At 47.7% G+C, this 11226-nt stretch overlaps 1 long non-coding RNA gene across 1 annotated transcript in view; it reads right to left on the reverse strand.

Annotated features, from left to right (window-relative positions):
* Positions 1-11226, reverse strand: part of LOC108446720 — a 65705-nt gene that overhangs the window by 15657 nt on the left and 38822 nt on the right. The window lies entirely within an intron of this gene.

Consider the following 11226-nt stretch of genomic DNA (forward strand, 5'->3'; position numbering starts at 1 on the left):
GGGGCCGAGCGCTGCCCGCCGGGGCCGCGGTGGGCACAGCCGCACCGCCAGGGCCAGCCGCCGCCCATCTGCGGTCACCGCGACATCCTTCCTCGGTGCCACAGCGCAAAGTACTCGCAACAGCCCCATCCTCAGAAAACACCCACGCACGAATAAGTTTACTCAAATTCACAGCCCCACAGAATCCAATTAAACAACCCAAGAGCATAAAGTTACTCACGTATTCATGGATACGGATAGCTGGCTCCAACATTTGTTTTGGTTTGGTGCCAGTTACAGTAACCATCCCTTATCTGTATTTCATTTCTCAGCTCTACAATTAAAAGTTAAATTCAAGCATCCTCCTCCCAGTGGGCCATCAAGTATGAAACTTTTATAGGTCTTCAAATACATTATGTATCTGCTACTTGTGCTTGCTGTCCGGGAACTCTCCAATGGATTCTATAGGGAAGGCACAAAACAATGTGTTATGCATTCAGGGTTTTGTGCCGATCTCAGTAATTGTTACAGTGTTCAGAATAAAAGGAACATAGCTATTTGATAATTAATTACACTCTAATTGCATTCACCTGGGAAAAACAGATAGCACTAAAGGGCAAACAGGGGCCAATAATATTAGTATAGGTGATCACCAATCTTGCATATACAAGTACCAATTAGTTAAGCAGAGTTGAACAGAGTCAGTGATAATTTTCATGAAGGATTCTGAATGTAGAGATAAATTAAACACATGGAAAGTAAGAGCAATGAAGCTACAACTTAATCTGAACTATTTCTTTTTTCAGGGTGCATTTAAGGGACTGTTGTCAAGGGATGCCAGGTTACATTTAAGGCTGCTCTGTATCCTGGAAGTTGAGCTCACATCCATATTTTACCTTTCATATAACAGAAAGCACACACTTAATGCATTGTGGTTCCAAAAGCGACATAGGCAGGAGATGTCAATGGATGTTAAGTGCTGGGAAGAAAGAGGACAGCTCCTGGTTTTGGCTTTGTGGGTGGCACTTGTGCCTACACCACTCTCTCCATGCTGATATTCCCCTACAAGCCCTGCACAAGGCTGAACAGCAGGTTTTTGAGTCCAGTGAGATGACCAGACCATGCTGAGCATTAAACATATGCAGAGCTGTTTTATGGGATTAGAGTTTAAGGAGAACAGAATAGAGGCTGTGGCAGTTTGGTTTGGTGTTTCTTTGATACATGAGGCGGTGGAGAAAGCAAACGAGGCGTGACGTGGACAAAGAGGGGCACCTGTGCTGCGGGGAAGCCTCTGAGCTGTGCTGCAGGAGGTTCAGGACACTGCACACCCAGATACCAGGGGATGGGGGTGAGCAGCTCCATGGCAGTGGCTCTCCTCCTCAGTAGTTTTCCTGAAAGGCTGCTGCTGCTCCATGCAAACAGTAACAATGGAGTGTTTTCTGTGGGGTCCAAGGCAGGCTTATGGCTGCAGCAGCAGGTTAACCCCTGGGAGGAATGGGAGCGCTGATGCCACCTCCTCAGCTGCACTGTGCACAACCCACCTCTGCAAAGAGCCTCCCTCCACACTTTGGAGTGCAGCAGCACCATATTAATGTGTAAGAGAGATGGAAGCCAGGGCTAGTCGCTCCTGTGTAATGCCAAGCAGATGGTGCAGTGTAACTTGGCCCAGACACGGCTGGAGCTGGCTCTCTGCTCGGGGAAGGCAGTTGGGCCATCCACGAGCAGCAGGAACTGCTGGTGAAACTTTATTACTCAAGGGTGGGGCCCTGGTCTTTCATCTCACAGAGGGGAAAAAATAGATGGAAACAAGCCTTGACTGCCGCTGATTCACAGGATATTGCACCAAGCCACAAAGAGGTAAATTTTGGGCTTTCTTTTGAGAGGTCTTATTAGTCTTCAGCATAGCAGAGCTTTTCACCAGCCCTTAGCTCAGCAGCAATGACACAACTGAATGGATTCTTTCATGGGTTTGGTAATACAAAGCTCTCCCAGGACTCCTTGGCTTGTGCCTACAGAATCTGGGAGTCACACATGAACCCCACCCAAGCAGCATAAAAATCACTGCTGCTGATCCTGTGCATTCAAACACATTGATGGGCAGTCAAGAAACAACAGCCTAACACAAGGAACAAGGGCATGAGATTTGTGACTCCTGAACTAACAATTTCCAAACTCAAACACCTATGGCTGTATTCAGCTGACATCAGTCCAACCCGCTGGGCATTCCTTAGGGAAAACAACAGTCAGAGGCACTTGTACAGCACAGCACTCCCAGGGCAGCTGGGTTCAGAGGAGCTCAGCTCCGCCCTCAGCCTGAGCCAGGCTGCCTTACAGTCAGATATGCTCCTCAGGCACTGCCAGGGTAGGGGAGGAGACAGATCATCAGAAAGGAGCCTTGCAGCACGCAGAGAGAGCACCATGCTCAGCCACTGAAGCGCAGGGTCTGCTCTTGCACATTTTTGTTGTCATTTAGTCCTTACAGACCGATTCCTTCTCTCCTGGGACTTGCAGCTGCTTCAGCGTTGCCGCTGCCTTTCCCTTTGCTGGTGTGCAGCAGGTGTAACTGCTGCCCACCCTGCTATGTGGACTCCATTCATGGCCAAGAAGTATGGACTATTTTGTTATTATCATGCTAACTACTGCCCTTAGGACTGGAAAGCATTTGACTCTCAGATGGAAGCACGGAAACCAAACCTCTTGGCCAGGGTGAAGAACTACTATAGACTTAACTATTCAAAGTGCAGTACTTTTAGACTGAATTATGACGGAAAATACCAACTGTAAAAATATCTGTGATGAAGTTTCCAGGCCTCATAAGGATGGTAGGATTCCTGCATGGTTGTTGGATAAAAGAAGAATGTGCAGGAAATCTCAGTCATTTCACAAACAGCGATGAGGGCCCTGTTCTCTTTGATTATCACCATTGGTGAAAAGACAATTTCTCATTAGGCCCTTTCTATGGGCCATGGAATGAAGAGCAGGTTGCCCAGCACGAGGCCAGGAGCAGGCCCTGGCAGAACATGTGAAATCCAGCTGCTAATCCAAGAACGCCTTTGCTGGTGGGATCCCAGCCACAGCCACGTACATCCCAGATCCTCAGGAGCAGTATTCTCACACAATTGTTCTAACCTTGAGCATAACTTGAGCTCTCTTGTCAGCCATCTGCCTTACAATAAGTCGACATCCTTATGTATTCTCTCTGCCAAAAGGCAACTTCTAAAATGCTATTAAAAAAAACTGTGTACAAATTAAACAGTCAACACATTTTACTGCTGCTCAGTAACTAAAATGCTTTCACTATGCTATGCAATCTATAACTGCTGAAATTACTTTCATGTGTGTTTATAAGTCTTCCTATATTTTCTCCTCATTACTCCAAATACATTTTAAAAGCTTGTTAAGATAGATTTGTTGGTGTTTTGTATCTAGCTGACTGTGCATGTTAAAGGCTTCAACTGTGACTTTCCTAACTTGGAACACACTATTCTTCATGCTGCTTGTTAAAACACATATCATTCCAACCATGTACATTAATTGGCTTGTCTGGGGAAACAGAACTCAGTTTATGAAGTCTGTCATCCTGCTTTGTAGCTTAATTATAAAATAAAATTATTTTCCTTCCCCCCAGCCAGACTATTTGCCCGGCATTTTTCTTTTTTTTCCCTTCCCCATGCTGCTGTTTAAATTCCAGGGCTGAGTAACTGATCCTCTGGGTCCTACTTCAGTGGCTGCTCCCAGGGCTGGTGGGTAACGCAGCGTCCCTTAGGGAACGCAGGCTCTGCATGGTCCTAAACTGCACTAGTCCCCACCTGGGGCTGAGAGGGGCTGACAGACAACCATGTCCAAGCTAAGGTCTGCCATTCCTAACAGAGGCAAAGGATTATTGAAGTTACTGCATGCTCACTGGGGGTGTTCTGTGTACACCCAGCCCCTGTACAGCACAGCGGGGGCTGCCATATACCCAAAAAGCAGGAAAGCTCAGACATTTCCAGGGAGAAAGGAACAAGAAACCTGTAGCAAATAGGGGTAGTAACTCTTGCCAGAGCCAACCCTAAATGAGAGATGACATCAAGCTCCTTTGAGACCAGCACTGAATAAAGTGCCCACCACTGAAGATACCTTTGTTAACTCCACTGAGTTCGCCCTAAGGGTCTTTTCCAACAGCAGAGCCCTTACTCAAGGGTCGATGGCACAGCCAGAAGCCAAGAGCAGCCCAAATCACACTGTCCAGGAGTGAGGACAACTCAGGTGGCTCACTGCAAACCACAGAGCTGAAGGATAAAAGCACAGGTCAGCCACTATAGGCACAGCAGGACTCCCACTGACTTCAGAGGCACCAGGAACTCCCTCACGGAAGAAAAAAAATGCCTTCTTTCTGCCAACTGAAACCTAATGTACTAAAGAAGGGATCTTAAAAAATATCCAGAACTATAAAAGATCTCTATGAAAATTAACTTTTTTACTGCAAGAGCCTGCTCAGGGTCTAAACATGCAGCTCCCATCCAGAAAGTCCCAGCTCCCTAAACTTGCACTCTGCTGGAAGAGTCCCCTTGGTAGAGTGATTTTAAGGCAGCTCTTAACAGTGGAGCAGTGCAAAGCAGCAGGAACCTGAAGCACTATAAAACCTCTACAATACCCACGTATGCTAATTGTTTCTTCCTTCTCTAACACACAATACTGCATGTTTTAGTGGTCAGAGCCTGTAAAAAGCCTTCTGAATCAGAAGCCAGAATCTTAACTCAGAGCCGTGATCATTTGGGACAGAAATCAAAATTATCAAAATTCACAATACATATGCTATTGCAAACTTTGCTTCTTATCACACAAAACCTAATTTCACTTTACAAAGGGATCAATCTTGACCAAGACACACATCTTCCAGCAAGAAGCCCCTTTATAAAAATATTCAGGTAAAAATCCTTACTTTAAGAAAGGTGCCAGGATGCTCCAAGTTCTTTCTTCTGACTGCACCAGCCCACTCCCTCCCACAATGGCAAGAAGGCCATATGTGCCAAGAGTTATTGGCATCATCTGTAACTAGGCATTCTGCTAGTGATTTAGGAAATCTGTTAATGGGAAATTAATTGGAATCAGGATCAGCCAATTGCACAAATTTTCCCCTTGATTAACACACCCACTTGTCGACAGGATGAATTACCAGCCGTGCCATTCACAGGCGTAGCTGAGCCCCAGGGAACTCATCGGTGCACTTGCAGCGTGGTGGCATTTAATGTGTCCAGGAGCTGGGGATGCTGGCAGGCTTTGCAAAGCTGGAGGTGTCACAGCAGGAGCTGAGCAGGGAGAGCAAAGCTCAGTCCCACCCAGCCCCTGCCTGTGCCCTGAGCTGGGGCTGGAGTGGCTCTGCTCCGCTTCCCTTGGGACGCTGGGCTCTGCAGAGTGGCAGGGCCACAAAGGCGCCGTGCCCCAGGAAAGCACACCGTGGGCAAGGTGAGCCCAGCAGAGTCCAGCACATCCTGCGGTGCCTCCCTGCTCTGATTGCTGGGAGCCCTTCCTGCCTGGCTTGGCCAGCCCTGGCGCTACCAGAGCCAGCCTGCAAACGGCACGGCTGGCAGGCCTTGCTCTGCTCCCGCTGTAAGCAGCCGGCTTATTGCTGTGCTGTTCCTTCTGTGATCATGGCTGGGCTCAAATCTTCCTCTTCCTTACGTTTGTAACTTAAGAAACCTCCTTGGTGAAGCCACTGAACTCAGGCTGGTGCAAGGTGAATGTGGAATCACGGCGGGTCAGCAGACGCCCAGCAGAGCTGTGGGGCTGAGGGCACTCAGACCCCAGGAGCACTCAGCACCCCGAGCTCTGTCCCACTGTGTCCTGGAGCAGCCTCTTCAGAGTGTGCCAAAAATACCCACAGCAACACCAGCGGGTACATGGATATTCATTTCTGCAGTGCCATGAATAGTGCCAAATTATTTCTGAATAAAACCCAGATGGGGTTGGCACAGGCATTTAGATTTGGCCCAATGCTGCCCCAGCACCACAGGAAGAGCATGGCTTCCAGACCAAGCCTGCAACCGGCACGGCTGGCAGGCCTTGCTCTGCTCCCGCTGTAAGCAGCCGGCTTATTGCTGTGCTGTTCCTTCTGTGATCATGGCTGGGCTCAAATCTTCCTCTTCCTTACGTTTGTAACTTAAGAAACCTCCTTGGTGAAGCCACTGAACTCAGGCTGGTGCAAGGTGAATGTGGAATCACGGCGGGTCAGCAGACGCCCAGCAGAGCTGTGGGGCTGAGGGCACTCAGACCCCAGGAGCACTCAGCACCCCGAGCTCTGTCCCACTGTGTCCTGGAGCAGCCTCTTCAGAGTGTGCCAAAAATACCCACAGCAACACCAGCGGGTACATGGATATTCATTTCTGCAGTGCCATGAATAGTGCCAAATTATTTCTGAATAAAACCCAGATGGGGTTGGCACAGGCATTTAGATTTGGCCCAATGCTGCCCCAGCACCACAGGAAGAGCATGGCTTGCTATGATAGCTTGCAGTTGGCCACGGGACTTAAGGCAGGCTGTTTTCCTCGAGTTCAGTGTTTTACAATTCCACATTAAGTACAGGGAATGCTAATGAGAGAGCCCTGGAGCTGCTCGGGTGGTCTGTAACAGGGGATGACAGGTTCCCAAGGAGGGGACCAGACTCCCCTCTAATGTGACAAGCATGGCTGTGTGATCCTCTACTCTCCTGACTCGCTTCCCCTGCCGCCTTGTGAGGAAGGACAGCCTTTTATCTCAGGGAAGAGGCAGTGGGTTGGAAGAAGCTGATGATCAGCTTTGCTTTCACATGGAGGGGGATGAGTTGCAAATTACCTGCTGTCAGTAGAAGGCCAAAGCCACAGCAGAAGGCTGGGCAGGGTGCTGGGCTGGAAACAAGATGTGTGTTAAAAGGGGAATGGAATGCTTGAAGGGTACTCAGTGTTTTGAGGCAGAAAACATTTTGCAGAAGAGATGTCTGCATAAGTAACATCTTTATAAACAGGGATATATGGAGATGAGAAATTGCTCCTAGAGCTCTGAGAAAATGAAGATTTACTGCTTTACATAGGAAGGGAAAAGGAGAGGCCAGGCTGTGCCCCTACTTTGCAGGGAAACATGACTAGCTGAGGTTTTGATGGATAGCTGTAAGGAAGGCTGAGGAGGCTCTGCTCACTCTCAAAGACAGATTGAACCTGAGCTTGCTTATGGCAGAGAATGATCAACCTCTGAGAGAGAGCAGTGGGGTCACTTGGTGTGCCCAGTGCTCCTGGGGTGTCCTGCACCAGCGCGTGCCTTCCCGGCCACAGGCCACACACGGGCCGAGGCTGGGCAGGGTCTGAGCACTGGGAATCCCCCTGTGTCATGGGACTGGGAAACCGGTGTAGACACAGCCCAGGGAAGCACTGGAATTCTCTGCTGGCAGGTGTAACAGGAGTTCCTGAAACACCAGCCAGAGCAGGACAGTGTGGCACAGTCCCAGTGACCTGCAGCCAGAGACAGCAACGTGCCCGGGAGGGGTGAGCAGCCAGCAGGCACCAAACCCATCTCCTGAGCCCAGAGGGCACTTCCTTCAGCAGTCACTCACTGCCGGTCACAAATGCATAAATCATGAGCTTTGCATCCAATTAGCACTGAAAGGCATGAAGATTTTTCTGCAGTTAGAAATTTCTAAGAAATTAATCTCCAAACGAGTTGCTTTCAGTCTAATGCCTCCTGAGGAGTTGGAAGGGGTTACTTGTATGGATTTTTTTGCTGACTGTTGTCAGGCTATACTGAATGCCAAGCTCCTGTTGCTTTACCTGTGCATAAGAGGATGTTGCAAATACCAGAGATGACAGTTTTCCTTGCAGGAGCCCGGGGTCTCCAACCCAGTGAGTGATGGCAGACACCACCCCCATCATCTTGGAATGCCCACAGTCTGTACAGAGAGCACTGGGATACATTAGTGATCAAACTATGTCAGCTGTGACAGAATAAAAGCCTTTGAAGATTAAGCAGGGAAAAAAAGTCTTTGAAATAGATATTGAAAAGTTACATTGTCCTTTTACATATCTCACTCTAAAGCTTCGAACAGTGGTCTTGCAGAACAGAACTGACCAGGGATTTCTTTATCATGCATGAAATTATTTTATTTCATCCTGGTGCAGGAAGTGACATGAAAACCATGCAGAAAATAGTAAAGTTTTAAGTCTGACAGGAAAAAAAGGCAAATAGAATGATTTATGTTAAGCTCAGAAATAGTATCCCTTCTCACCCACTGACCATCCCAAACCTTGTCTCTGTGTGGAGCCAAGAATTTAAAGTACATCAAACTCCATTCAATTTGCGGGTATCAGAGAGGTTTCAACTGGAAAAGATTAACTCATTCCTTCCTCTGATGCCATTTACAGAAACCACATAGTGCATAGAGAGTCCCAACACTTTGCTGCAAGACAAAGTTGCACAGCTCTTCTTCAGTCAATCAAGCTGTTAGTACTTACTAGAGGAGTGCTAGCATTTTGTACACCTTAGAAAACTTCAGGAGTCATATTACACAAGAGCTCAGTTCCCAATATTAACAAAAGTAAAAACTCATATCAACAGATTTTTTTTAATCAGGACATCTCTAAGACACTGCAAATGAAAACATCTGTGATATCTTCCACTTGAGAGAGGGCAGGGGCTGTGTTCTCTCAGTCAAAGTGTGATTTTATCTGCCTGAACCCATGTTCACATCACACCTTTCCCACTCAAGGAGTGTCACCACAGGAACTTCACATTTTATTTTTCCTGGTGCTTCTGTCAGGACCAGCAGTTTGCATTCCCTCCCACAGTCTGTCCCTGCTCCAGGGCCCTTGCCCATGCTGAAACCAATAACTGGGCTGTCAGAGGGAACAGGCAGGGTATGGGATTTTGTGGGGGTTTTTCCTGAGATAGTTTTCCACGAAATTTGGCCAACCACCTCTGAAAGATTCAGTGCAGAAGGGACAGCAGGAACACACAGCCAAGAGTAGAGCTGGGAGCGTTTCTGTCAGCAGCTGTCATTAAGTAGGTGTAACACCAGACTACACCTTATGGGGACTCAGGATGTTTGTTTATATCATCTGAAAGTCAGAAACAATTCTGAGGAAGAGAGTGAAAATTGGAGATAAGCAGGAAAAGGCATTCAAAATAGCAGAGAGATCCATTAATACACTCTGATTCCAAGCAACAAATCTGATTTTCCTTTAGCTCATATCAAGCAAAATCTGTCTGCCTCACTCACATTGTTCTGAACTCGGTTAGGATTTGTTCAACATCTCATAGCCCACCCAAAAACTCTGCTGGGTTTCATTGACTTTTGTGCTTGCATGAGATCGAACACACATAACCTTGCAAAATTCAAAAGGCAGATCAGATGCAAAGAAATTACCAGATACTCTGCCTCCCCATGATGGGTGCAGGTGAGCTTTTACACAACTCTGTATTTAGCTATTTCCACCTTTGATGTTACCAGATCCCGGATGGCATTCCCCCTTTCCTTTATACTTCCTTTAAGCAAGAGTGGCATTTTTTAACTAGAAGCAGAAATCTCATGATTCTGACAGCTGCTTTCCATTGTCAGCCAGAGAACAACAGGTTCTAACTTCTCATCTTGCATTGTTTGTCTTTTAAACTTAAAACTGTCAAAATCATCTGTTAATGGAGGCAGAAACATTTGCATGCTAATTTGCTTCTGAGTGATTTAAAAATGAAGTTACTGGCAGCCTGGAGAAAGAACTATTTAAGAAGCCTATCCAATTTAATATTTTTATTATCGCTTGCTATTTATACAATAAACTGATGTCCCTGGTGTTTAACAGGGACATTCATCACTTTACACTTTAAGGACACACAGCAACATTAACTGCCTAATCCTAGCAAAACCCCTGTTTGGAAGAAAAGTGTTGTTATCTTTCCTCTGCAGGTGAGGATGTTTCAGTGCCACATCTCTGCATCTTGCCCAAGAGCACAATGCAAGAGGCAAAAGCAGGCTGGCAAAGGGACACCTTGTGCTTGGGGCCAGCTCTGGCCATGCCAGGAGGGTTTCCTCAGCGAGAGGACAGCCTTGTAGAAAAGCACAGCCAGCCTCCTGGGCTGCTGCCCACTGCATGGGCCTTACTCCTCCCTGTTTGTCCTGGATGTGAAGCAGTCACCCCGGATGGGAGCACACTCCGTGCCTGTGCTGGCACACACACCCCGGATGGGAGCACACTCCGTGCCTGTGCTGGCACACACACCGTGTGATGGGACTGCTCTGCACACAGGGAGCAGCCCGGGCCCTGAACTGCAGCCTTAGCGGCTCCAGGAATGGGCAGCACGGGTGCAGACCCGAGCATTTCCTACCCAGCCTGACTGACAGAAAACAGTGGGACCCTTCACGTGTGTCATTATCACCTGCACAGGTGTGACATCTCTTCCATGTGCTCCCCGGTTCGGTGCAGGGCTCAGAGCCAGCCTTCAGCAGACACTCAGTGTCACAATTATTCTGCTTGCTACCTAAAACCTCTGGGCACTGGCCTCGCTCCACCGGGGCTCCCAGGACTGATCCCGCTGCTGCCTGCACAGGAACCTCACTTCAGGGAAGAGCAGGAAATAAATATTTGCTTATTTTCAGGCCTTAAGGTGGTGCCTCCTTCCTAGAACTGCTGCCTTGTCTATTAAACCAACAGAAAATGGTTTCTCATCTCATATAGACACATCTTGAATTTCCCAGCTGTCATCTGACAGATAGGAGCATCGGGAGAGAAAAATAAAACAAGCATAGTACATAAACAACCCTGGGGAATAAATTTTGCAGACTCTGAACATCAATGATGTGCAATTCTTTGTTTGCTGAAGTGAGCAAGTATGCAGGGAGAACTGTACATAACAATTATATTAAAACACTGCACAGGGCTTGAGATTTAAATATCTCAGAGGAAGAAAACGTGAATGCAAAGATATTTTCAGCTGTTTCTTTAAGAGGGAGAGGTGAAGGTTATACACAAGGTGTGAACTACCTTGGATAATCTGGGAGCTCTTGTACTGGGAGAACTGCAGCCATCCCTGGGCTGTGACACTGAACCTCAACTGGTGTGTTGGGTTGACCCTGAGTTGATGGACAGTCTTTAAGACCAATTACGCTTCTCACAATTTACATATTTAAACCGCACAGAAAGGCGGGATTTCCTTTTTGGTCGGAGCTCGCCTGCTGGAAGGTGGGGGGCTCCGAGCCTCCCGGCCCCGCCGGGCCGGGGCCACTGCCCCTTTCCCCCTTTCCCCCGTTCC

This window comes from Corvus brachyrhynchos, unplaced genomic scaffold, assembly GCF_000691975.1.
Source record: "Corvus brachyrhynchos isolate BGI_N302 unplaced genomic scaffold, ASM69197v1 scaffold5, whole genome shotgun sequence".
NCBI lineage: Eukaryota > Metazoa > Chordata > Aves > Passeriformes > Corvidae > Corvus > Corvus brachyrhynchos.